The sequence below is a fragment of the Balearica regulorum genome, chromosome 1 (genome assembly GCF_011004875.1).
Source record: "Balearica regulorum gibbericeps isolate bBalReg1 chromosome 1, bBalReg1.pri, whole genome shotgun sequence".
Taxonomy (NCBI): domain Eukaryota; kingdom Metazoa; phylum Chordata; class Aves; order Gruiformes; family Gruidae; genus Balearica; species Balearica regulorum.
Genome location: NC_046184.1, coordinates 72,653,374 through 72,678,611, shown reverse-complemented (window position 1 = coordinate 72,678,611; position 25,238 = coordinate 72,653,374). Strand labels below are relative to the sequence as shown.

The window sequence follows — 25,238 nt, the reverse complement described above, 5'->3', positions numbered from 1 at the left end:
AATGTGACCCACACATATCGTAAAAGATCTAAATAAATAAAAACACAGAAAGTAAAGAATGACAATTCAAACCTTTTTAGCTGTTTCTAGGTCTTGTTTTTCCCTTAAATTATCTTTTCTGGCCTAGGTTTTTGATTTTGGCACCCCTGAACCAGCAATACTGCTAACTATACCATGGCTGAAAAAGAAACCCCACGACAAATCCAGCCCGAAAAACAACTCACAGAAATAGAAAAGGCATAATCTAATTATAAGGATCTCCGCAAATGGACACAAGTGGGAAACCCCCCCCCAACATTTAGAATCTGAGCGGTCCCATGTATATTCTTAGGAAGGGGAGGCAGTCCTCAGTAGCAGAATGCAACAGCATTTTGAAACCGCAGGGTTGGTTTTTTTTATTTAACCAAATACAATGATCAGCGCAGTTTCATTAGAGGAAATGAGCAGATCTTTTCATAGTAAGTACTTAAAAGGACCAATGAAGCAGTTATACTCAGCGTTTAATAAAAGACTTTAAATCAATTCAGAGCCTATTCTAATTCTGTTCAGATTACAGTCTACTACTCTGGAATTTTATTTAGATATATATTTACATATACACAACACTTTTACAGTTATAAAAATAATTAGATGGTGACGACAAAGGTGAGCTAAATCAGCCATAACTCATGAAAGCTAGCAAACGGGATTCAAACAAACTGAAGCAGGATCACATAAGCCCAAATGCACGTGTCAGGATCTTGCCCCAACTCACTGGCTTCTTTCCTTGGACTTTAAAGATTTCAGACCATGGCTGGGCACTATGTTTTCATTACAGTGAACATTAGAGAGCCCTGCTCTCTTCTAGTGAATAAACGAAAGGCGAGCACAAAGCAAAACACAGGAATGCTAGAGAAATTGCACCTCTGCCCCATCTGTGACTGGGAGTCAAACACTTAGCAGCCGATATTCTCTGTTGAACTGGCTGCAATACATGAACAGGATATCCTGAGCTCCCCCAAACAGCTGATAACCTGTAAAAATGCTTTTTTTGCCACCCCTGCAAGGATTTAGAGCATTTAGTAGCAGCAAAAATTAATTACCAATGAGATTCTGAGAAGTTTGAGCTTGGTGGTAGCCAGCAGTTTTAAGAGTTGCTTATATTTGGGAATCAGTGTCCAGGAGAGCTAGATAGGAGCATCCAATCTGGCTGGCACCTGGTTTCAATCTTCACCAAAATAGCAGAGCTCATAAACACGAGCATAACATCTTCCCTCTTTGGAAGAGATTTTGTTGAATGGGCATGTTGATGTGGATGTGGAACAGTGTCTCACTGTTGAGTTCTTTGACACTGCCTCCTTACAGCTTGTGCTGAATGGGGCACAGTATGATACATATTCTCTGACTGAATGGGTATTAACTATGCTTCAAGTCAGGGTCGTATTTCCACTGGTAAAAAGAAACTGTTTGTTACCAGCATGTCGGCACAAAATGTTCCCGATAAATTTCTTTTTCAGTAACAAAAAAGCACAAATTATTTCTCTGATTACATATTAGAAGAAACATTTATTTTTACAAATATGCAGGAATCAGGTCATACAGAAACTAACAGGTTTTTTTGCGCATGCTATTTTGAGTAGGATTCCTTCTATTCGATAGACTGTTCCCTGCACTTTCATGGTAATCAAGATAAACGAGGTGATTTACTGACACAACTGACTTAGGGAGTGCAGTTTTGGTGTGGGCACCATCAGCAGGAGAAGCTAAGTGGGCTGTAGCTGCAGAGATTCAGCACTGCCAGATCCCGATAACGTAACGGGGGAGCAACTGCACGGCTGCACTGACCATCTTCTCCATCAAATGGCACAGCTGCAGCTTGCCCTCTGGGCACCCAAAGAGTCAGAGATGTCTTCCTCGCTGTGTGGTGAGTGTGATCATACACAGGCACGTGTAGGCTATGACACACAGATAGCAAAACGCTCCAATATTTGGAAAAACAATCCCTTTTCCACAACCACTCGCCAACTCCCAGGGTCAGCTTAAAGCACGAGATGTCAGAGCTGCGCTGTTCAGCCAGATATGTGAGCTGCATGCTCGCCCCATCCCAGCTTCTGGCTGTGCAATTAGTGGGGAGGAAACTCTCCACCCAAATGCTCCCAACGCGTTAGAGCCCTGTGAATCAAGGTCAGCCCCCATTTTGAGACTGGTTAAAAACCCAAAACAACGCCCCACCACCACAATAAACTAACTGAATATATTGGGTGGGGTGTGCGTGGGGGTGTAAGAGCCTTTCAGCCGCATACTAATCAAATAAGTTGGTTCAAAGGTTTGTGGGCTGCTGGACACCAGCTGGAAGCAGAGATAAAATTTTCAAACCGAGGCACAGGCAGAAATGCTTTGACACTTGGCATTGTTTTGAACTGGGGGCAGAGGCAGCGAGGTAGCACAACGGGTCTGGAGAGGAGCTGCAGCAAACGGCCTCCCCGCAGGATAAGCCCCGTGTGGGGATGGAGTTTAAACCCTCTGAAGCTGGTACCCTGGTGGAGCTGGAAGCCCCGGAGGGATCTGCCTCCTCGACCCCTACAGCTCTCTCACAGCCTGGCTGGCAGCACAGCCAGAGGTTACACAAAACAGGAAAAATATATCTATCAGAGAGATACTTTGTCGAGACAGGGAGCGTGATACTGAGCTGCTGTGGTAGAAGGGAACAGAGAAAATAGGGCCCTTGGTGAGGTAAGGCCGAGGAGAGGCAAACGGGCACTGCAGCACAGGAGGACAACCCAAAAGGCACCAGCAGTGACTGTCCCGCAGGCACAGCGAAGAAATCGTCCCAAGCGCTTATCCAGGGACTCGGCTCCAAAGGAATAAAAGGAATGAGATCATATCTGGCGCTGGGCGAGACAGCAAGAGAGAAACTACATTTTTGAGAACTTTTCTCATGGCAGCATATGACCTTTTTAGAATATTTCCAGAAAATAAACTGCATCTGACTTCTTCAGGGATTCTGGCTCCTTTGCACGGGGGCAGGAGGCATGAAGACGTATGACATGGCAACCTGGCAGTGGTGGGTTCGTGGACAACTGTCATGCCCCTTGCTCCATGCCACTTCTTGAAATGAGCAAGTTTAGATAGTGTGAAGGTGCTATGAAATAAAAAAAGGGTAGGTGGGAAAAAGAAAAGGCAGGAGAATATCCACCTCCACACCCTGTATCTGGATTTGTATAAATTTTTGTCACAACTATTTAAACAGATGACAGTAGTAAACCAAATCCGTACAGGTTTCTATTATTTTCAGTCCTACTATCGAATTTCTCAGGTCCCTATTAATCTTTCACACATCAAACAGGATTTTAAACAATGGGTTTTGGAGGCAGAGATGTAGTAAAATACAGAAAAAGACTGATTTTTTTGTTTTGTTTTTTAAAGAAAAGCAACTCTTCTTTAGTGATCTCCAAGGTTGGATGCCACACAAAGAGCTACTTGCAGATTTCTTTTAGCAAAGGCTTCCTAAGTTAATAGTCTTATCTCCATCTGCATATTTAAAAGATTTCCAGAATAAATTAATAAAACAAACTGATCGTAGATTTCTTATGTCCTTAAACTGATCTGGTGGATTAATAATAGGCATGTTGATCTGGTGGACTAGCATTCAACAAGCAAAAGCGTTCACCAAATTTTCCATATACTCACTTTCCCATTCTGAGCACAATCATGAAAACCAAAGCTATAGAAAAAATATCCATACTGGTGAGATAAAAAATGCTGGCACAGATACTCTGATATCCTCCCACCTTAGCCATGGCCATAATTTACAGACAGTACAGACAGTAACCTAGAGAAGAAAATTCTTGGTATGGGGATGCCAGGGCAACACAGCAATATCAAGACTCCTAAAGAGCTGACAAAAGAACAAAAATAGATTGTTAAAAAGAAGAAAATTACTATTTAAACCTTGCTTGCTATTCAAAGTAGACACATTAAGTTCCTAGATTTCCAAGCTATACAGTCAAGTCCATTCTGGTGTAATTAAGTTCCTAGAAAAAGCCAGAAAGCTTGCTTACTTTTTTTCCATTAGGAATCATTAACTATACATTAAGAACCCCAGTCACAATACCAAGCCTGGCACAGGCTTGATAAACCAGCTAGCTACTGCAGCAAAGTCAGCACAGTCTGAAAGCACATTTGGGTTATCTAAAGCCTACTAGTTATTTTTTAAAGGAGGCTAAAGACTTGCACAAAAAAAAATATGCTCTGCAATGTATGCTACTAATATCATTTTCTCTTTAGCGTGTAGTTTTTTTCACCCTCTCACTTTCCGTCTTTTCACAGATTCACATTTCATATATGGTACTTGCATTTTCTGTTGTTACTCAACACAAACCTCAAAGATGACACACGCTCTTTTTGGCTGGTTATCACTTCATGCTAGGGTCTCTTCTTCCAAATAAATCAGTTCCTTGAAGATACAGGGGATGTCTTTTCGCACAGCAATTAAAAACCCCACTGAAAGAGCAGGAAAACTTTATAAGGGATTTTTCAGTCCAGCTCTGATGTTAGTTGAATCACCCACAACGCTAACACAAAACATGAAAGGTCATATGGAAGGCAACTTAGTCCAATTAGTTTCGTAAGTGCATTAATCTAACAGCTGACCACTCTCTGGTAGTCTGCATAAAAGTAGGAATTTCCCAATTCAATTCCCTGTGGGTAAGTGTCTACCTCACAGGGAAAAAAAAAAAAAAACTAACCCCAAACCAAAAAACAAAACCTTGTCAAATTGACATCCTTACTGGCAGCCTCAGCAGAAAAAACCCCTTAGGACTGAGTAAGTGTGGAGGTTTCCCCAGACATTTAACCTTCAGGAGTGGTTCCTCTGCAAGGGAGCTGAGCCACAGCGGTGGGGGTAGGGACAAGCGTCACTTGCTTGTGTCCTGGTTGCACTTCCCTCCTGCGTGCAGGATGGCGTTCCATCATAGCCATCAACCCAAAACCTCTCACCAGAGCAAAGAGCCACTTACAAAAAGGAAGGGGGTAGAAAGTGAGAGAACAAACCTCTAAACCCTAACCACTTGGTCAGAGAAGTCAAATAAAGATTGCAGTGCCACTGTCCCCAAAAACTGGAAATTCTGTAAGCAACTGAATCCAGCAGCTTGAACAAATCAGATCTCTTCTGCTAGCATATGCTTTTACTGAAAAGGAAAAAAACAAACTTTGCTTTTTTTAATATGGCAACTTAATGTCCACCTGGTGTGAAACACAAAACACAGTGATTACAGAAATCAGCCCCTGGTGAGGCTAAAATACAGTGAGGCAGAAAGCCAGAAACATAATTTCTTACAGTTTCAACAGCTCATTTTCCTGAAATACATTAACTTTAAGGGTAGCACACTGAGGGACAGCTGAGATTTAGTAATGAAAATTTTAAAGATACGGAGAATTTGGCCTCCTTCAAGCTAGTGCACAGAGCAGACTGTGCCTTCTCCCACCGTAAGAGCAACACTGTGTCTGGTCAGGTGAAGCCTCAGCTTCCAGGGTTGCTCTGGACAAGAAAAGAACATCACACTGCCAAAGCTTGTTCCAGCCTGACACCCACACAAATAAGCTGCTTGTTTCATGAACACCCCATTTTCTCGTTTTGGAGGTTTCACAATGCAGGAGGATAGCACTGACATTTCAACAGCTAGGTCCCAGCTAGCTAATGTCCTAAAATTACACTGTAGAGACTGGTAGCTTACTAAAAATCCTCAATGTCAAAACTCAAAGTACATTCAATTTAAACACACCCTTGGGGGGATTTTATACTAACTACTTTCTATTTCAGACTATTCACTTTAAGCTCAACCAGCAACGCTTCATCACTCATCCAGGAAAACTCCCCTCTCTGCCACCCAATCTCAATCAACCTGCCAAATTAATTATCACCCTGCATTTGTCTATTGCTAAGAGGGGGGAAAAAAGCAAATAGATGAACGTAGCAGTGACCCGAGCAAAAATGAATCCTCTGAAACAGAACTAATTAAATCAGTTCAATGATCTTCTTCCAGCCCGACACATTTCACCCACCCCTTCCCCAAGCAATCCAGTTCCCGCATCTCCTCCAACTGTCCTCAGCAGGGTGCTCACATGGGGCTCAGATGTCTATCCAGCAGCAAACCAGGGATCTTTTCTACTCATCTTTGCAACCACGTGGTTTAAAATAAAGAAGAAACAACTGTCACAGAAAATTCACCATGATAATTTCACACTGACATTTACATGCAAATTCCTGGCCACAGAATACATGTTTCAGCCAGTTAGCAGTAGAATTTGATCACCCACCTCAAATTTATGGGACCACAGGCACCAAACTTCAGTGCTTCGCCGGCTCTATGAAACGAGCAGAGCTCAGAGCACTGGCAGAGCGAGGCTTCCCCTTTGGTACCCCAGTCAGGCCTTACAGCAGAGCTGGCAGGACTAACATGTAGAGAAATTACAGAATTTGTGGATTTTAAATCACTGCCATGAGTCAGACACCAAAACTTGTGCTAACTGCATTTCTAACCCAGCAAGTACATGTGCATGCACGACCGCAGCATCAGTGACCCTGTTGGCTCGAAAAGGACCAGTTCATGGAAGCTATTAACACATGTAGTTTAGACTTCCCTGTCCTACAATTTTAAGTGACAGTCCAGCAGAAATGCATTCAAAGATACATTTGGGCCATAAATTTCCCCACCGTTGGAAACGGCAGCATTTTCATTGCAGTCATGCTGTCGGACAATGCATGAAATTCTGTACCAGCTGACAATGGCGTGCCCGTGCAGGGAGAATATCAAAATCTGCAGGTGTAGGACCGCAACAGAAACACCGACCTCTCCTCTCTCAGTGCACTTCACTTTCCATCACTTTTCTCTTTATGCAGAACACATTCAGAGCAAGGGCAGAAAAGGGAAGGACAACTCAAATAAGGCAAGAAATGCAGGGTGACAGGTCCACTCGGGGAACAAAAAGACACCGAAGCGGGATCTCTCTTGACTAGGGAGTTTGAGTATAAAGTCAATCCCACCTTGCTTTTCCCCCTATACAATTTTTAGTACGGTCAGTGCTTCCTTAGACGGAAGGCACATCACGAATGGACATCAGTACTGAAAGGTACTGAAACGTGGATGCCTGCAGAGGATCCCTGTCAAGTTAGGTAAAGCTTCAGATGCGGGAGCCCTGACAGTGCCCTCTTCGATAAGGGTGCATAGGAACAGAACAACAACACACAGAGGCAGGACTCTGAGTAATCTCTAGGTAGGTGCCTACACAGGCAACAGTTTGTCATTCGCACCCATCTGCTGCTCCAAATCACACACACACGCTGTCACATGTGCTTTTTCCCCATCTGGATTGCAGAGATACTGGATATAAACAGGCAAAAGCCAGGAAGATGAATACCGGGCTTGTGCTGTACAGGGGAGGAATCGGCAGTCAGCCTCATCCCCTCTAACGGGAGTAATTTCAGTGGAGATTTCTAGAAGTCAAAGTAAAACCAGATTTTTCACAATGTCTGCAGGTTTTTCCATGATTTGAAATCCTGTCTTTCCAACCAGTATGACTCTAAAAGCTGTGCTTCTGAGATTTTATTTTTAAAGTAATAAAACCACGCGTGTTGTCTTAGACGGATATCATAAAATACATTCCCCTGCAAGGTTGTCTGCCAACATTTAATTCCATGTGGTCACCCAAGCCATATTTCCATAGCGTCACAGGACTGCTAACAGCAAAACCAGAGCCCACAAATGGTGCAGTCTCTATCATGGTGTAAAGGATGCACAGAATATGTGCTATTCAGGGGTGTCACAGCGCAAACGGATATATCAGGTGGCGCTTCAGAGTGAGAAAGGGAAAGGTAGAGCAGGGCAGAGGGGAGAGGAGCCCGTTCTGGAAGGGCTGACCTTGAAGGAATGGGCTTGAGAGATGTGCAGCTGTCCTGTCCCCTCTGTTTTAGGACCCTGGTTTTGGTTCAGTTAAACCCAGTCACACAAGAGCTGCTGAAATATTCTTTGGCGGAAGAATCTTCCACTGCAAATATGTCATTTTGACTAATCTGCCTTTCAGAAACAGGCTTCAAGAAAATTAAGTAGCATTTCTGTGGTTAAAGAAAAAAAGTTGCGTGTCAAAAAGGTCCATCTATTCAAAATAGAAAATTCTGAAATTTGCTTTAAGTGAGAAACTACTTCCCCCTCCACCATTGGTCTTTTTTCCCCCCCAAATTTTATTCCTTGCATAATCTAACTTTGCATATTGTTGCTTTTAAAACAAAGTTGATCAAAAAAAGTAGTAATTCCTCTTCTTTAGACAAGCTGTTCAGCCCTCCCTCAGAAATACAAGCTTTCCCTTCTATTAATCTCATTACAATGTTTTCAGCCCCCTCCTTTTTTTACTGAAAAGGTAACTTAAGTTCCTTTTTCCTGTGTCCTGAATAGTTTTATTTCATCTTCTTGTGTTCAACTTGTGTAAAAATGCTATTTTGATTCAGCAGAAGTGTTACGTTAGTAGACACAAGTATACATCACTTTACCTTAACAAGGAGAGTCCAGATGGAAAGGAATTTATATTTCTAGCTACAACAACAACAAAAAAGGGGTGGGGGTGGGGGGTGGGCAGGGGGAAGAAGAAAAAGCACTGCTAAGTGCTAAACAGCTGTGCGGATCTGGTCCTATGACTATGAAAAAAGACATCTCCAGATCTGTACTGATTACAGATACAGTCCTGATCCCCTAGTGCTAACAACAACATTTTCATCAATTCAGCATGGCCTGAATGCCGTCCTTTGTTTTTCCTTTTACGCCTGGGCACCAGCCTGGTCTTCCGGGAGACACAGTTAAACACAATTAGTCTGAGTCTCCGTAAGACGGCTTTAAGTCTCTCCCTGCTATTGTATATCAGCTGCAAATCAGGAAAATCTCAGTAGCAACCACTTCTAAAGCATTTATTTCCAGACCGCCACACAAACTTATTAACTCAGACAGGACCTTTGTCAGAAAAAAAAAATCTGATTTATCTCCATTTCACAGATGGAGAAGTGAGGCATTTACCCAGCACAGTACTGCAAAACAGAATAGAAACTAAATATCTTCAGTGCATGGGATCAGACCATAGGCTTCATTTTGATCAACTATTTATGTCCAAGTTCTTTTTTGGGGGAGTTGAGGGCATACACTAGGGAACAGAATTATTCACATTTTCAGCTGCCAGAAGATCTTATCGCACTTTCTGAAAACCGTTCAGCCCTCTAAATATCAGAAATAAGACAGGCTTCAAATATCAACAACCTTCCTTTTTAAGAAAGCACTAAAGTGAAACAGGAAATATAGGTAACCTCAAATGATCAAAAATAGTGAAAGTTTTTCCCCGGTATCTATGGCAGAACACCCAGACATCCCGCAAGCCTCTTTACTCAGTTAGAAGGACTTTCGCTAGAGAAGATGACGTGAACAAAGTGAAAAACCAACAACTGTGCCCTAGACCTAAACTGAACCTTCCCCAAGCTTTAAAGACATTGAGTCCAGTTCAGCTCTGCACGTGGATGCAGAGATGACCAGCGAGAGGAAGGGATGAAGACCCGAAACACCAGGAGAGAAAAAGTGTTCTCATGAAGCCTTCCGATTTATTCGTCAAGATCAAGTAATTGAGAGGCATGAGGCATTTCTGGCACGGAAGTGTTCACCACAAAAGCTCCGTGAATCGGATAGTGTTTTGTCTCTTCCATTTTCCATTTTTCTGTGCAATTCCTTTTTCAGAAAGCGAAATCACAGATAATTGCAGTTTACCTATTTTATTACTATCAAGACCTGTATTTCCACAAATACGTTGTCAGGAGATAAGCACTTGCATGTTGAATGTCAGGTGCCTGTGCCTGCATGCCTTTGACCCTCTCAATGGGTGCCTTTAGCAGGACAAAGCCTCCTTGAAGGGGAACCAGGACCACTAACAACCTCAGTTCATGCAAGAGCGACAGAGGCTGAGAAACAGATGCTTTATGAACTTGAGAGAACTGCAGAAGAAAAAAAAAAAACAAACCAAACAACTTCCCTTCTCATACCTAAATATAGAACATAAATAAAAATGTATATATCCTAAATCCTAAATGTTTTTTCTAACCTAATACTTTTCTTCCCAAACATCCGCCTCTCTCTCCCCAACACATGCAGTGTGGTCCTGGAACCGGCGTTTTCATTTGTTTTCGGGGAAAGACAGTTCACGTTAAAACACCCATGCTGATTAATGAGAAAGTCAGAAAGTTCAAGGTGGACTGAGGAGCTGCCTACGTGCAGCCAGTCTGATGAGAGGAAGTTCAGTTCTTACTGCGGAGCCACACAAAAGCGAATATTGTCAGTGGCAGTGTGGAATGTCCCACTGAGGAAGAGACGGCTGCAGAGGAGAACAGGGGCTCCCAGGCAACACCTCACTGAGAGCTTGTAATGCCACATGTTGTTGGCCCTATGACTTAAAAGCGGCGTTCAGCCTCCATACGCGTAATGCTACCAACATCTTCCATGATATCAAATACACAGCATCAAGACATAAAGGGATGGAAATACAGGTAGTGCCCACACACAGAGCTAATGATAAGCTGAAAACATTTGGAACCTCTTAAGACAACACTATGAAATACTCTTACTGTAGCATACAGAAGACACACATGCTGATTTTCTACAGTTGTACAGATTATATCTGCAGTGACAATATTTCCCACAGCATTTCAAGTTTTCTTAGAAATTCCAGTTCCTGGAATCAGAATTGTAGGAAAAGAAAAGAAATAATTTCCTCTAAGAGAGAAAGGAGGCTTCTGACTACCAGGACTGTGGAGGGGGGTGGAAATTAAATACAAGATTGAAAACTGAAGATTCGTGGCTGATTTGTGATCTCCAGAATGCAGAGGGCTGCCCTTGCATTGGTGGGAAAGCTGCCGAAGGGCAAACCTCAGCTCTGCCTGGTATCAAAAGCCAGCATAGTAGATACGGTAAAACATAATAAACAAGCTGCATCCTTCCACTCGGTGAGGAGGATGTGCAGGACAGAACAAAATGCCAGAACTAAAGCAAGCGATCGCTAAAAATAACTTTATCTCTCCTTCTTTATCTCAAGGGCCAAATTATCTCAGTTGCTACTTGAGAGGACTAGGCAATGCCAGCACCAGAAAGGTCAGAAAGCATGTGAAAATTTACCCAGTAGCTTATCCACTGCCTAAATATCTGCTATTGCAACAGTACAGACTAGCATGAAAAATTCTACTGCCTTGCTGAGCAAATAAATGCTAAGTCTTTATTTGAAGAGCATGAGAGTTAAAAATGCACTACTTGGATACCATAGCTCTAATGTCCTCCACATACTAATACACAAGGGTTTTGTGGTTTTTGTTTTTTTTTTAGTCAATGAAGTAGACTTCTGATTATTTATAAAAAAGTGCTTTCAGATGGATATGAAGCAGTAGACTATGGAGGTATAAAGGTACAGACTAATTCCTCATTCCCAGAATTCAAAGAGCACCTGCATGTAAGCAAATAACCAGTTGAGCTGACTGCAACAATTAAAACAATGTTTCTTCAAAGCTGAAATGCTTCACAAACTAGATTCACTGAAGATTTTGTTTTGGATGCAAGTACTGGAAGGGAGAAAGAAGATTCTAAGAAAAAGGATCTAAGACACCAGAACCTGCTGTTTCAGTATCTAGGAACAACAGCATTTCAGTTTTGTTTTACTACTGAGTGTTGAAATTAAATTTTTAAAAGGAAGAAAAAAAACAAAGCCTAGGGAAAAAATTCCCAATATTGCTTCAAGCTCTAAAGGGTTTACTGACCCAAATCAGCTTTTCCGCTGTTGTTGTAAAGAAACTTCATTCACGGAGTTTCTCAAAATATTCAGGCTGCTTCTGCTTGGAAAAAAAAAAAAAAAGCTACATTTGGAAATCTTTTCTGAAATGCCTCCACAGTGCTCCTTGCAAATCTGGTCATTGGGTGGCTCTCAATTTAGAAAGGGTGGCCAAATTTTCTGACGTTACAGGCCAGTCAATCTTTCTAAGGTCAAGAGGCACAGGATGCACGCACGGGAGAACGCAGTGGAGAGGGAGCCAGCAGAGGTTCACAAGCAGGAGCCGACAGCAGCTCACCAGGCAGCCTGGTGCTCTGCTGGGGGACGTCCCACAAGGCTGCGAGTGCTCAGGCTCCAGGAAAATTCACAACACTGAAGCTTGGTTTCCTTCTCCCCCTGCTTTCAGGTCTGGATCACCCCAAAGTAGCCCAGACGTCCCAGGGACTTCGTACACAGGAGCAACTCAAGCTCCTTGTGAGCTGCTCAAGAGCCATGCTTATGGCACTGCTCGTGCCCAGCAAAATGGCTCTCTGGGTGCAGAATGGTAAAGAAACATAAAGAGCAAAGTCATAAGGATGAAGCAGATTTCACAGGATGTAGACGTCAGAGAGCAAAGACAGAATGAGGTCAGAGTCTGATCTACAACCTGGGGAGCACAACAAGCTATATCTAGGCCAACAATTTGCTGTAATGTTGTTACTTAATGGGAGGCAGAGGGAGAAGAGGGAATATCCTTGGAGCTCATACAACCACCATGTAATGCACGCTTAACAGCAGGCTAGACCAGGGATACAAACTTAAACCATTCTAAACTGCAGCACAAGCACTTCAGCTCACTAGCTGGCATTGCCTGATGCATAGCAAGAATGTGGTGCAAAACAACTTTGGAATTACGGCTGCACATTCTCCTATTTGTGATTCCCACCTTGCCAGCCATCTTCTGTCAGGACGGCATGAGCTGCACGTCCTGCTGTGCACAGACTCACCTCTGCTTGGGGACGCAGGTCTAAAATAGATTCCTTCCTTTTCATCTTCACAGCTGGGACAGAGCAGAATATAGCTGCATTTATTCCTGGAGGATCCTTTAATTTTCATTACCATTTAAGTTAATTTCCTAGTAGGAGGAGGTTGGAAGCAGGATGTCAACCTTCTTGGAAAAAAGAAGGAAAAAATCCCAACCAAACAACAAACCCAAACCAGAAATGTGCTAAGAACATGGCAAGCAGATGGCTGTTTTTGTTTTGCTGCGTGTGGGGGAGTCATAGGTCCAGGATTTCATACCGGGGAGGAATATAGCTTTTACAGATATCAGCAGAAAGCCTTTCTAATGCCACTTATACACCGACTTTGAGCCAAACACATCCTGCGTACATCACACGCTTTTGATACCCTGGCTATTCTGCTCAGTGCCAGCCCACCCCATGCAGCTGTGCGTGCTCCGCCTGGTTGGACACAACGACGGCTCTAACGCAAACGTGGAGATGAAGGCTGCGCTGTAAAGGCTTGTCCAACATAAAAGCACGGACTCCCGCCCTGATTAAGGTGGGGCAGGGGGATGAAGCATTGGGGCAGGGAGGTAGACTTACCAGGGAGGAAGCTCATTTCCTCTCCAGCTCCTAATAAGAGCATGGAAAGTCTTCTGACTCTTGAATGACTAATTAATACGTATCTTACAGATACCAATCTGCATTAAATCACAATGGAGGGCATCTCTTCAGAAAGAGATGATTACTAAATAATACTTATGGAAAACCTCAGGCTCAACCAAATCTCCATGATCCAACAGGGATAACACTGGGCATGCCAGGCCTTGGGGAGGCTTTTGCTTTTGCTCCAAAGAAGTCAAGAAAATATGAGGCACAGGGCACACAGCTCACCCTTTTGTCTACTTGATATACCTAACTGCTCAGTGAACAGAAAGCGTTTACTGGGTTTTTTTGTTTCTTTGTTTTAAGAAGGCCACACTGCTACCAAGGGATGCAAAGTCCATCCCTAAATTAAGCAAGCAAGCAAAAGACAGCGATTAATTGGCCAATTTAGCTGCTCCATTCTTCTTCACCAATCTCCTCTAATTGTCCCCAAGTCCCCGTGGGAACAACAGTAAGCAGAAACTTCACTTCAGAGGAGGACAGAGCCACGGGACTAGCTGTACCAGGGTGGAATTAATTCATGATTTTTGGCAGATCCTGGCTGAGATCAGAAGAAAAAAGCCTGTTCCACTTACAGGATAGAAACTAGCTTGAAGACAGTAATGGCTCCTTAATTCAACAAGATAAAAATGACTCTGTTAAGAAAAATTCCAAGAAACATTTGCAGTGACTCAGTTGTACACAGTCACCTGTTGGTTCACAGGGTGCGCAAGGCATTGCCCACGCTCCACGCACCCAGCTGTTCTGCCTTTCACTCTGGGTGCTCCGTTGCTTGTGTAGGGAACCCATCCGCTTCAACAGAACAAAGATAAAAAGCACCCTGTGTGTCACTCGGGATGACACTAGGATTTGAAATAATATACACAATAACTCAGCGATTTCATCACCAAGCACAGAGGAACAAAGTAGTTTTAACACAACTTGAAAACTATTAAGTCCTTTGTCATTATGCAAGCTGTTTCTACCACAGGGCAGATAAAGCTAAGGAAACTAAAATATGATAATACAAAAAGAAGCTATTGTATTGCCAAGAATTTTTCTGAACACAGATTTTTGGAGTGCGTATTTCAGACAGCCGTAGATTTACCTACAGGAATGTGAGATATGGAGGAGGTATGAGACAAGAGGTTAATTTGTATCTTGAGGAGTCAGAAAAAAAAAAGTGAAAAGAAGACCCCAGACTTCTTTTAGCTCTTGCCCGTTTTGAATTTTATTAGCATCTTTCCTCAGCTACAAGCATTTATTTTCAGTTTTTACCTCACACAGTGGATTGCCCAAGAAACTCTTTACTGCTAAAAAGTTGCACCAAGGTGACTATGTACTGCTGGAGACTTTTTATATGGACACAGTCAGTACAGCACCAACAGCAACCAGAGCCACTTTGTCACTGAATGCCGTTGCAAAAAGCCGGAAAAATAACTCGTTGTATTTTAGAATATGAATTTCCCAACGTGAGAGCTATGCTCTTATACTCTGCATATCATACAGGGGCAGAGTGGTATTGAAACAGTTCAAGGTCAAACTTTCCTCAAGCCAAAACTCAGTTTGACTGCAAGTTCTCTGGGGCAGAAGAAAGCATCTTTCTGCCCTGGTTTATGCAGCTTCTAGAACAACGGGACCAGATCCCCAACTGGAAATCCTAAGGGCTACTGTCCTGTAAATAACAAAACCCCAAACCAGCAGTTACACTCAACTAAAAATCTCTCTGGCTACCACTGTAAATATGGATTTAACTAATCAATCAGCCTGAAAGACTAGTAAAGGTCAAGGCTGATCATTTAAAGTACCAGTTATCACAGTAACTTATAGAGGAACAGCATGATTGTGCAGGTCTTAAACCAGAGACTAGATGCCTAGATCTAGGAAAAGATTATCATTGAGACTGTTAGGCTGCAAGGGAAAGAGGTTTTAAAAACACACTCAAACAGCAAGCCTCCTTGAAAACAACCATGCTTATACTATCCTGTAATAATAAACTAACATAGGGAAAAGTAAGCAAGCAAATGAGCTTGAATATCTACATGAGAAAAAACCAACCAAAAAACCCAGGCAATACTGAGTCTATTCTGAGAATGTTCTCAAAAATAAAACTTCCTTCTCATAACAGAAACAATTGGTCCTGACAAACTCACTTCACTTTATACATGAAACAGATTTGAGTCTAGGCAGTTACAACAGAATAACTCCAGTCGGAGAAATCTAAGGAAAAAATAATATCGATATCAAGTTTCTGCTTCTCAGACTCCTCAACTGAAAGGCTGATTAGATTTAAAAAAAACCCCTTAAACAACAATATGATGAAAAAAGAGGCCATGCCCCTGGCATATGGTATTATAAACACAGGAAAGTGCCAGTATAAACCTTTATCGGGAGACTGGGTTCTTTGTCAAGCCGTGCCTTTCTTCCAAAACATCCTTGCTGCCATATGTCTGCATCTCGCCAGCTGCAGACCTAATAAGAGACTTCTTATTCATGCCGTATAATGTTTTACAGGTTTGCCACGGGGGTCACTCGCTGTGAGTCATTTACGTCACAACCCCAACAGCCTCGAAGCTGGCGGGAGCCAAGAAATGTAGGCTGGCGGAGGGGAGAGGAGGGGGGCAAGAGGAAACAGCGCATCACGCTCAGAGCTCTGCGATTTCATCTCCTCACCGGTGTGCTGAAAGCCGGGCTTTCTAACTTGCTCTTCTGCTCCGAGGGGCTCTGGGGCCTTCCTGCTGTTTTTACACTTAGGAGAAGAGGGGAAATTAAATACACGTATTTAGATGAAGACCGCTGAAAGATTTTATTACCCCTACTCTTGTTCTGCGTCTCATAACTCTGCAGTTCTAACAGACCAACCATCAATTTTTGCAAATTATTTTGAATATTTCATGCATTTATAAAATGCAAATGAAAGACACGCCATGCATGCAATGCAGAGGCTGTAGGCATTTTTCTGAGCAGAAATGAAGCTAGCTGCCTGATGAAGTCAGGTTTTTTTAAAAGAAAAACTGCTACCCCACCCTCACACTTTATCATCCCAATCTGGGTCTCCATAGTGGTTTTGTGTTTTCTTTTTGAATCAGTGTTCACTAATTGTAGGGAAAATGACTTTTCAAATCTGCATGTTATTACGATGCTGGAACCACGTACAAGAGAGAAACACTCACTCCAGTGAAATCTAAAAAGGCAAAGGACCAAACCTGGAACTGTGACTGGAATGACCAGCGCGCCTCTTCCCTCTGCCTGCAATCCTGGAGGCAGGGAAGTATTTGCCTTTCCTCCTCACTCCCTTTCCCAGAAACAGAGAATGACAGAGATGGGTGGAAAAAAGAGAGCAAGGTAGAAATTTGCTTTTTTTGCTGCTGGAGTAATTTGCTCATTCAATGGCCAATGACCTGAGCATTGAACAATCTGGTCCTGCACACCCAATTCAGAGCCGTGCCAACAAATCCATGCACTGTAGGCAGCAAGGTTGCCATGCAATTGCCCAATAAGTGATGAAGAACAAAGGCTGGATCTTTTAATTGTTTGTTTCCAGTTGAGTCAACACTTCAAGGATTTTTAAGTGCAGGTAATTTTGTAGGTGTAAAACTGAAAGAGGAAGGGGAACTCTTGAAACATTTTCAATTCTTGCTCCACTTCATTAAGTCAGGGCTCTTGTTTTCCTTTCTGCCTGACTCAGGGGTTAGGAAGCTTTTTACTTCAGTATTAACCATCCTGTTAAAGGTTTCAAGCTCTGTGCAAGTGTGAAGTCCACAGGAAGGTCAGATGCTCACCTTTTCTTTTTTTTTTTTTTAAATGCTAGCAAGTCACCAACAAAGCAGGACATTTTATTTAGTAAGGAAACAGCTGCAATGGAAAGTGACTTGGAAAACATGAGGCAGGTATTTCCATGGAAAATTTAATAGCTACAACAGTCAGCTTGCTAAAATTTTCAACAATTAAATGTTTCTGGGTTTGATTTTCTTTTTTTTTCAGACAAGACAGCAGGTTTCTATGTCCCTGCCTCTCACCTGATCCCTATGCAGCCATGATTTGAAAATGCCCATCAGAATATAGTCTGCTTTAAGAGCACCAAGTCTTGGAATCACATAGCCACACAAGAACTGCAATTTATACTTTGGAAATACTAGCCATCTAGACTGAGCACATCACACCAAACAAAACTTAGAAAATCAGCAAGGACAGCAGAAGGTGAAAGCAATAACCAAAGATTCTGAAAGACTCTTAAATAATTTTCTTGGTTCAAAATCATGTACATCTAAAAGATGCAGCACTGCTATTTTCAGGCTATAAAAGCACCATCTGCATAAGTGCAACAAAACCCTGTGCATCTCCCCCATCCACAGCTTCTGTAGGAGGGGAGAGAGCAAAACACTCTGGGCAAATCCAGAGAGACGTTTATGAATTCAAGAAAGCCTCTCACTGTAGAAATACAGATCTTTCAGGTCAGTAATCCCTAATCAAGGCTGAAAATAGCACTTCAGAGCTATGACGCATTTTATAGCAGCATGTTAAAATTAGTATTATGAGCACTGAAACTACAGTAGCTCTGCCGGGAGTCCTGTTAATGAATGTACAGGAAGTGTAGTACTGAAGTCCCGTGGCACATACACATGCTCCTGTCAAATAACCTATAAACATTATGTGCACTAAATCCAAAGTCACGGTCCTAGTCTATTTTTTACCATTCTTCCCATAAGACAAACTAAAAATAGGCCCATGAGAACCATGCATGGGACTCTTATTCTTCAAATGTTTAACTCTTGCAGCAAAAACTGCCTAGCACTGTTTTTGAAGAGATTCTTCAAGGAGTTTGCATTATATAGATGAATGATAAAATTTTTTATATATATACACATACACACACACAGAGTGAGCTAATGATAGCTTAAGAAATTGTGGGTGCACACTATTGCCTACTTACATATAACTCCAATTTTCATTTATATATTATTTATCAAGATAAAAATAAAGACCTGGAAAAAACGGGGCATGACCTCATGCAGCTCTGAAGTCCTACTCAGATGACCAAGGTAAGAAAACCAAAAAGCAACCCAAAAAAACCCCAACCCTTTTGAAGAATCACTGCTATGTAATCAAGCAAGGTTCCGCAGCCAGGTGTCAAAGAATCTTGCTGATAAGATTGGAAAAAGGAAGAGCTGTTAAATTCAAAATAAAAGATATGCCAGTAAGAAAAACAAAAATCACCTTGCATATGCAGCACCTGCTGTCTCTGCTACAAGGCCTTTTCCATGCAGTACGCGAGGCAGCCAAATTGCAGTAAGATGACCCTCAAATGCTGCAAGCGCCAGAGAGCCATGGAAGTATGCTAAAACCAGAAAACCTCCACCTTCCCCCCTGCTCCTCCAGAGAAACGCTACCCTGGTATTAGGATAGATAATCAATCTTCCTGTTGCTACGCCTCAGCCATCGGAAAGGGCACGTACAGTCTCTGGCTGCAGCAAGCTCAGGGGAGCAGATGGCAGCAGAGGCAGATGGCAATGCGCACAGGTTCTGCGGGGCTGGGAACGCACAGTACTGCATCTTCCAGTGAGGAAAACAAATGTTGGGAGACACCAAACTGAGGTTGAATTGACTTCCTCAAAGCCTATGATGTCTATTTTCGGGGGCCAACACATCAAAGAAAAGAACTGCTAGATTTCTGTGGTGATGCTCAGCACTAAAAAGGCTTGAAAGACTCCCTGCACTTTGGCAGAAAATTGCCTGAGCATTTGCCTCAGCCCACCACTATGAACTCCACTTCAGTTTTAGCTCATTTCATTCATTAACAGTGGCGCTTTGAACTTACAGACTGCTGAACTGCTTCTTCACAAACTTTTAAATATTTTTCAGAAGGAGACTAAACAACCTTATCTCCTTCGTAAAATAAGGAAACAGAGGGGTAAAAATTCCTGCTGTCTTCTGCTGTGAAAACTGAGAGTAACCGCCAGGAAAAAAGCCTGAGTGCCTTAGCTCCAGGGTCACACTACATCCACTGCAACTGACTGCAAAGTGACAAGGTCATGGGGAACTGGAGGGAAGGGGGAATGATCCTGGGAAGAAATCTGCAGTATCAATGAATAGGTGCATGGGGGAGTTAGAGATCTGTTGTGGGACTTGGCAAGGAGCTGGGATTAGCCGGGCCATGGTGGGAATCGATGGAGTGAAAGGCATGGGGAGCCAGCAGGGTACAGAGGGTGACAACAGGATGGAGTAAGGACACGTAGACTGGGATCGTCAAGAAAGTCCCTAATGGTGAGAAGAGGCCAGGGACCATGAACAAAGATTACAAATCTGAGCCAGGGAAGATACTTGCAAAATGTGTTAAGAGCAGCGAGACTTGGGAGAAGTGTGCCAAAGCACCCACCCAACAGAGCACACACACATTTTAAACTTGGGCTAGGACACACAATCCTCATAGCCTTCTTAGAAGGTAGTTGGATATCCAATCCCTATGAATTACTGGTTCACCTGAATAATGAAAACCTTATGAATAAAGAAAAAAAAAAAAGGCTGCAAACAAACAAAAAATCCACAGAGAGATCTTTAACTCAAAAGTCCAATTTTACTTCACTCTTTCTTCTATAGCACAGCATGGAGCTTAATGAAGTGGCTACAAAGTATTTCACTGCAGGGTCCTATCTCATTTGGCACACAGAATGGGTGCTGCCTACAAATGCTTTTGAGTGAGCAGCTGCATTTTCTTCAGCATATATAGCCCTAAAATTTCTTAACTCCAAGCTATGGAAATTCTCCTGTCTGTTCTTTTTGTCTTGGAGCTTTTCACATTCATCACCATAGTATCTGAAAGCTTCAGAAATATTTATTTGAATAAGACTTCCTTAAGGAAGAGAGAGCTAAGACAAAGAGTGTCAGGTCAAATACATCTACTAATTTGAAAGGTACGGTATGAGAAAATCGAGGCCTGTTTCTGAGAATTTTTCATATTATATAACACTTTCCATATTCAAAACAGTTCCCATTGATCTCTGGAAGCATTCAGTAAATAAGATAAGGAGGCAAGCAGTCATAAAAACAGGAACTCACTTCTAAGAATCTGATGTTTAAACAAATTGCCTAGTACTGCACAAAAAGTCAGCACTCTAGGGCATCATTCACCTATCTTAACCCTGAAATTTTTCCTTCTGCAAGCTCCTGACTCATTCTCTAAATACATTCTGGCATCCTCAAAAATGTGATCTAAGAAAATACTGTTTCCCTCTGTAGAGAGCACAGATTTACACCCAGCACAGGTTTGTTCTGTGAAATGACTGGATCAAGGAACCTATAGGAAAGGAAATATGCAGAGATGTGTAATAAACGTATATTATTTTAAAGGCTTAGGACAAGAGGTGAACATGAATAATGGGATGTAGGCTAGTTAAGCTCATGCAGGCTACCATAATTTTAGCTTTCTCCTTATTTCTGAAAGCTCAATAAATCCTTTTACAATGTTTTTCAGTGGAGGTTTATGAGGTATACAGTGGGAAAAGTGAGACCTGTCTTCATCTCTGCTTCAAGTTTCATGAATATTTAAAAGATGCAGCAAGTGAAATCATCCAGTATGAACGGGCTCAGAAATTGTGTCTCGTTAAAGTATAATCAAAAATCTTTTAGGCTCAGATTTATTTTTTTCAGTTTCACAAGACAGCTTCCATTTACCTGATTCAGTAGAAACATTCAGTCTATCTGAAAGAAGAAACCAACCCTTCAATCATAAGCTTGGGTAACCACATGCTGTCTTTATGAAGAAAAAAAAAGTTAACCACCTATCCTAGCTTCTAAATGTATTCTTCATTTAAGACCAATATTGCTTTGCTAACAATCTATTTTCCTAGGACTTTTTTCTTTAACCTAAAAATTTGTAAACTGGAGCTTTCAATACTGTTCTTCCAGATACATTTTTTGACATGCACTGTTCTTTAGTTATTGGTGATTCTATGTAATTTACTTCATTTTAGAGGAAAGAAAAAAAAAGCCAGAAACAACATTACAATGAACCCTGACTAAGGATGAATGGGCGCTTGCATTTTAGGCTGCTTCTTTATCAGATATCGAATTTAATGGATGTTCATGTTTGTGCTCAGGTCAGGGGAAAGACAAAAGGAATGAACATTTAAAGTCCAGTGGGTACAGCAGCAATTAGCTGAGTTTGTAGGGACTGTAAAAACAAGAGAGGTCTCAAAATCAATTTGCTTTTTAAGCTCTCAGACAAGTGACTTTTCCCCCCTCATTCACAGAGTGGGGTTTTTTAATTTTTTTTATTTCCTCTAGCAAACAAGTCTGTAAGGCTGGATATTTACATACTCTGAGTTCCAAGAAGGAAAGCTGCAAAATATCAAAATAACTAATTACAAAGGATCTTTATATTGAAACACAAAACCTTCCTACAACAGCCCTACTTACAATAGCTCTAGTGACCTGGTCAAGATGAAGAAATCTACTTTATTAACATATAAGACATTTCATTATCTTCCCCCCCCACCACCACCTTATCATAAAAAGCTCTTGGACTTCAATTTAAACCAGGTTTTACTTTGTACTGGGTTTCAAAGACTAATTGTATATATCTACGCATACATTTAGCATACAATATATGCTTAGTATAAGCAAAAAACCCTAGGCTTCTTCAGAAACATACAGATCTTTGGCTACATATGCTTTTGTGCCCAGAATTACCTCTGCCTAAAAATTTAAATTCTATTAAAAAATTCAGCTTTAAAAAACCCAACCCAAAAAATCAAACAAACCTTGCTCTCCTCTAAAACAAAATATTTAAATTAAACTCCATATAATTTTGCTGGCTTGCTCAAGACTGTAAATACAGCAACATCAGTGCTCCATACTGAATCAGTCTGCTCCTCAGCAAAAGGGACTCAGGCAGCCCACGGGTGCTGGCTCTAACTTAGCACTCCCTCTGGTCGCAGGCCAGCATCCCTCCTGAGCTGCTCAGCACACAGCTCCTCCTCAGCACCACAAGCACAACAACTCTACTGCACCGTCGCAGTTCCTTTGAGGCAGAAGGTACTAAAGTCATTGCGTTCAGGTCTACCTAAGTTGGCAGGTCTCAAACTCAGGAGTGCACAAAACTTCAAGTAGTATCAATAAATAAAGAGGTTAGATTTAAAAATCAGAAAACCCGTACGAGAAAGACAAGTGTCACAACGACAGTAATAATTGCTTTTTAGACCAGAAGGGGACACATCAAACATGGTTTACTGCAGGAACAACCACACATATGATCACCTTGTAGATACAAACATCTGACTAAGGAAGACTCATAAAGTCCAAAACAAGATTGCTTTCTCTTTTTCTACGCATAAGGGGGACCCATGTTCAAATTCCAGTTGTGTCCCCACCTCTTTCTCCCAAAGGAATAAGAAAACGAGGAGAAATGCTACATCTGGACAAAGGACAGCAAGCTCCACGTGAGGAGCCTGGGGAACAGACAGCACCTTTTCCTGATTTCAGGATGTCCTTTGGCGGCTCTTTGACACTTCCCCAGATGAGCCGACAACCACAAGGAGGAAGGTCACTTGCCTCATCTGAGCTGTGGCCTTCATGGGGAACAGAGAAAAATATCCACAAGGAGAGTGAGGAAGGTCTGCTTTTGAGTCAGGGAGCTGGGGAATGGCTGGCCAAGCCAACCGCTCGCTCCTCACTGCTGCCTCCAACTCCCCTCTCGTGGCTGAAGCCAGAGCAGAAGCCCCTGTGCCTCATCTTGAAAGGTGAGGAAAGGCAGTGGAGAGATCGGGCAGAAATCTGTCCTGCCTGTCCCTCCTCTGCCCCCACCTGGGCCAAATTCTAGCACAAAGCTGAGAATGGGAACAGTGAATTAATATCTCACCTTTTGCTACAATGGTATTTAAAGCTCCAGCTTGCTTTCCACTCTGCTTTGGACAGCTTGAGGTAGTAAAAATAAATTAAGCAGTATTTTTTGACTACTGCCATGGGCAGGGTGATGCCACAGAAGTTGTCACGGTCAGCTTGCATATTTTAACGTAAATTGCAGTAAATTCTACAATATGAAAAACTTGCAAACTTGTTCAGGAGAGGCCACTCAGAATTATTTCCTTACATGGGGCAATGACAAGACTGTGTAAAACATACAAAAGGTCTTGACTCCTGATAATTATGAATTTGCTGGAGAAACATTGAAACTCTTAAAGGTAGGAAAATCTCTCCATGCTGAAGGCACACAGCATTTTATTTTCCTGCAACAGACCCGCAGGAGAGGCTGCAGTAGATAGGCGAGTACTGCAGGGCTGCCACTGCAGTAATCTAAATAGTGTTTTAAGATTTTTCCCAATGAATTGCCTTGTGCTGGGGGGGGGGAGAAAAAACCCCAAACCACCAAAAACCCAGAAAAGAATCCAAAGCAGCCAACCGCACATCAGTACCTCTCCTGTGAGAAGAGGTTATACCTTCCAAAGTCAACATTTTTCTTCCCTCTCTGGTTTTGGGGGGCAAAAGAGAATTTATCAAGTGTTTACAAACCGAACTAAGATAAAGCTGAATATTTTTTACTTCCATCTACACAGTGATAACTACGTGCTATATAAAGTCCTTAATTTCTTTTGTCTGGGCTTGAAGTTGGTTGAGAGCAAGATTTGAAAGACACCACTTCCACTTTTTTTTTCATTACATCACTAAATATGATTCTACAGGCAAAAGAGCCTACATGATGCAAGCTAAACCTCTTTGGAGAGGAAGACTGTTTCTTTTGGACTTTCTTACAAGTTTCTGAGGCCAACAGCACAGTTGAAATTCAAGTATTTGAAAATCCAAACATGGCATTTTCTTCCTCAAATGCTCCATCTAGCACCAGTCCCCTGAGAGGCAGGAAAAAGGCAGATTCTTCCCATCCCCCTCTCATTTTCCATTTTTCATTCCTTTCTCTTTTTTTGCCCCCTCCACAAAAGAACTCCTTTTAATGGGCAGGGATTGGGAAATAGGAACCTGAAGCAGCTTCCCAGCCTGTTCTAAACATGTGGGCAGCCTGTTCACTTCTCCAGCTCTCTCGCTGGCTCCTTTCCATAATGAGCTCAGAAAACATGGAGCCATCCCCAAATATTACAAGCACCAGACTGTTCTGCTTCTGCAGACTCCATCGGTGAAAACGATGAAGCAAGACAGGAAAATATCCCTCCTTCCCCTACCTTTCATTTATAATTGACCTCTTTGATCCTCTCCCTGGAAGGGCCTGAACTTTTCCTTGAGGTAGGTCAGCCTAATGACAGGAAAAACAAAAACTCAATATTCACTTCAAGAAATGTCAAGGGTAAAAGAATGAAGTCCCTGAAAGAAAAATGAAGGGGAAACTTGGGAGCGGCAAGACTACCAACCTCACAAAAGAGGACAAACTCATGACAACATTGTCTTTCTTGCAAGCAAGCAAATATGTCTGTGAATTTCTAGATTACTCAAGTAGTGCCTTTAAATACTACTTCCTAGGGAAATAAGTAACAAAAAAAGAAAAAAGAACCCCAAAAGTAGTACACTTTTTAATTATGAACAGAAGGAACATCAGGGATCCATGAGAAAAAAGCCTGGGAGTACATAATGGCACCTGAGATGAAAAAAAAAAAAAAAAGTTATTCTTCCTAGTTTCATAGAGCCTGAGAAAGTCGATACATTTGTCTAATACATTTTATCAGTTGTGTTATTGCAGTAACAAACATCCTGGAAAGACACAGAGCTATTCCCTTGCTATGTTGGCCTTTCAGAGAGTACATCGCCACCACTACAAAAACCCCATGCAGCCACAAAGGCCCACAGGGCTAC

At 42.1% G+C, this 25,238-nt stretch overlaps 1 protein-coding gene across 4 annotated transcripts in view; it reads right to left on the bottom strand.

Annotated features, from left to right (window-relative positions):
* Positions 1–25,238, bottom strand: part of PDE3A (phosphodiesterase 3A) — a 274,755-nt gene that overhangs the window by 110,144 nt on the left and 139,373 nt on the right. Inside the window, exon 1 of one of the 4 annotated variants that reach the window (XM_075758091.1) lies at positions 24,614–24,634. The exons of the other annotated variants lie outside the window; for them this stretch is intronic. The gene's annotated coding sequence lies outside the window, so the exon portion shown is untranslated. Of the gene's footprint in view, positions 1–24,613; positions 24,635–25,238 lie in introns of those variants that run through there. 4 annotated transcript variants of the gene reach the window in all.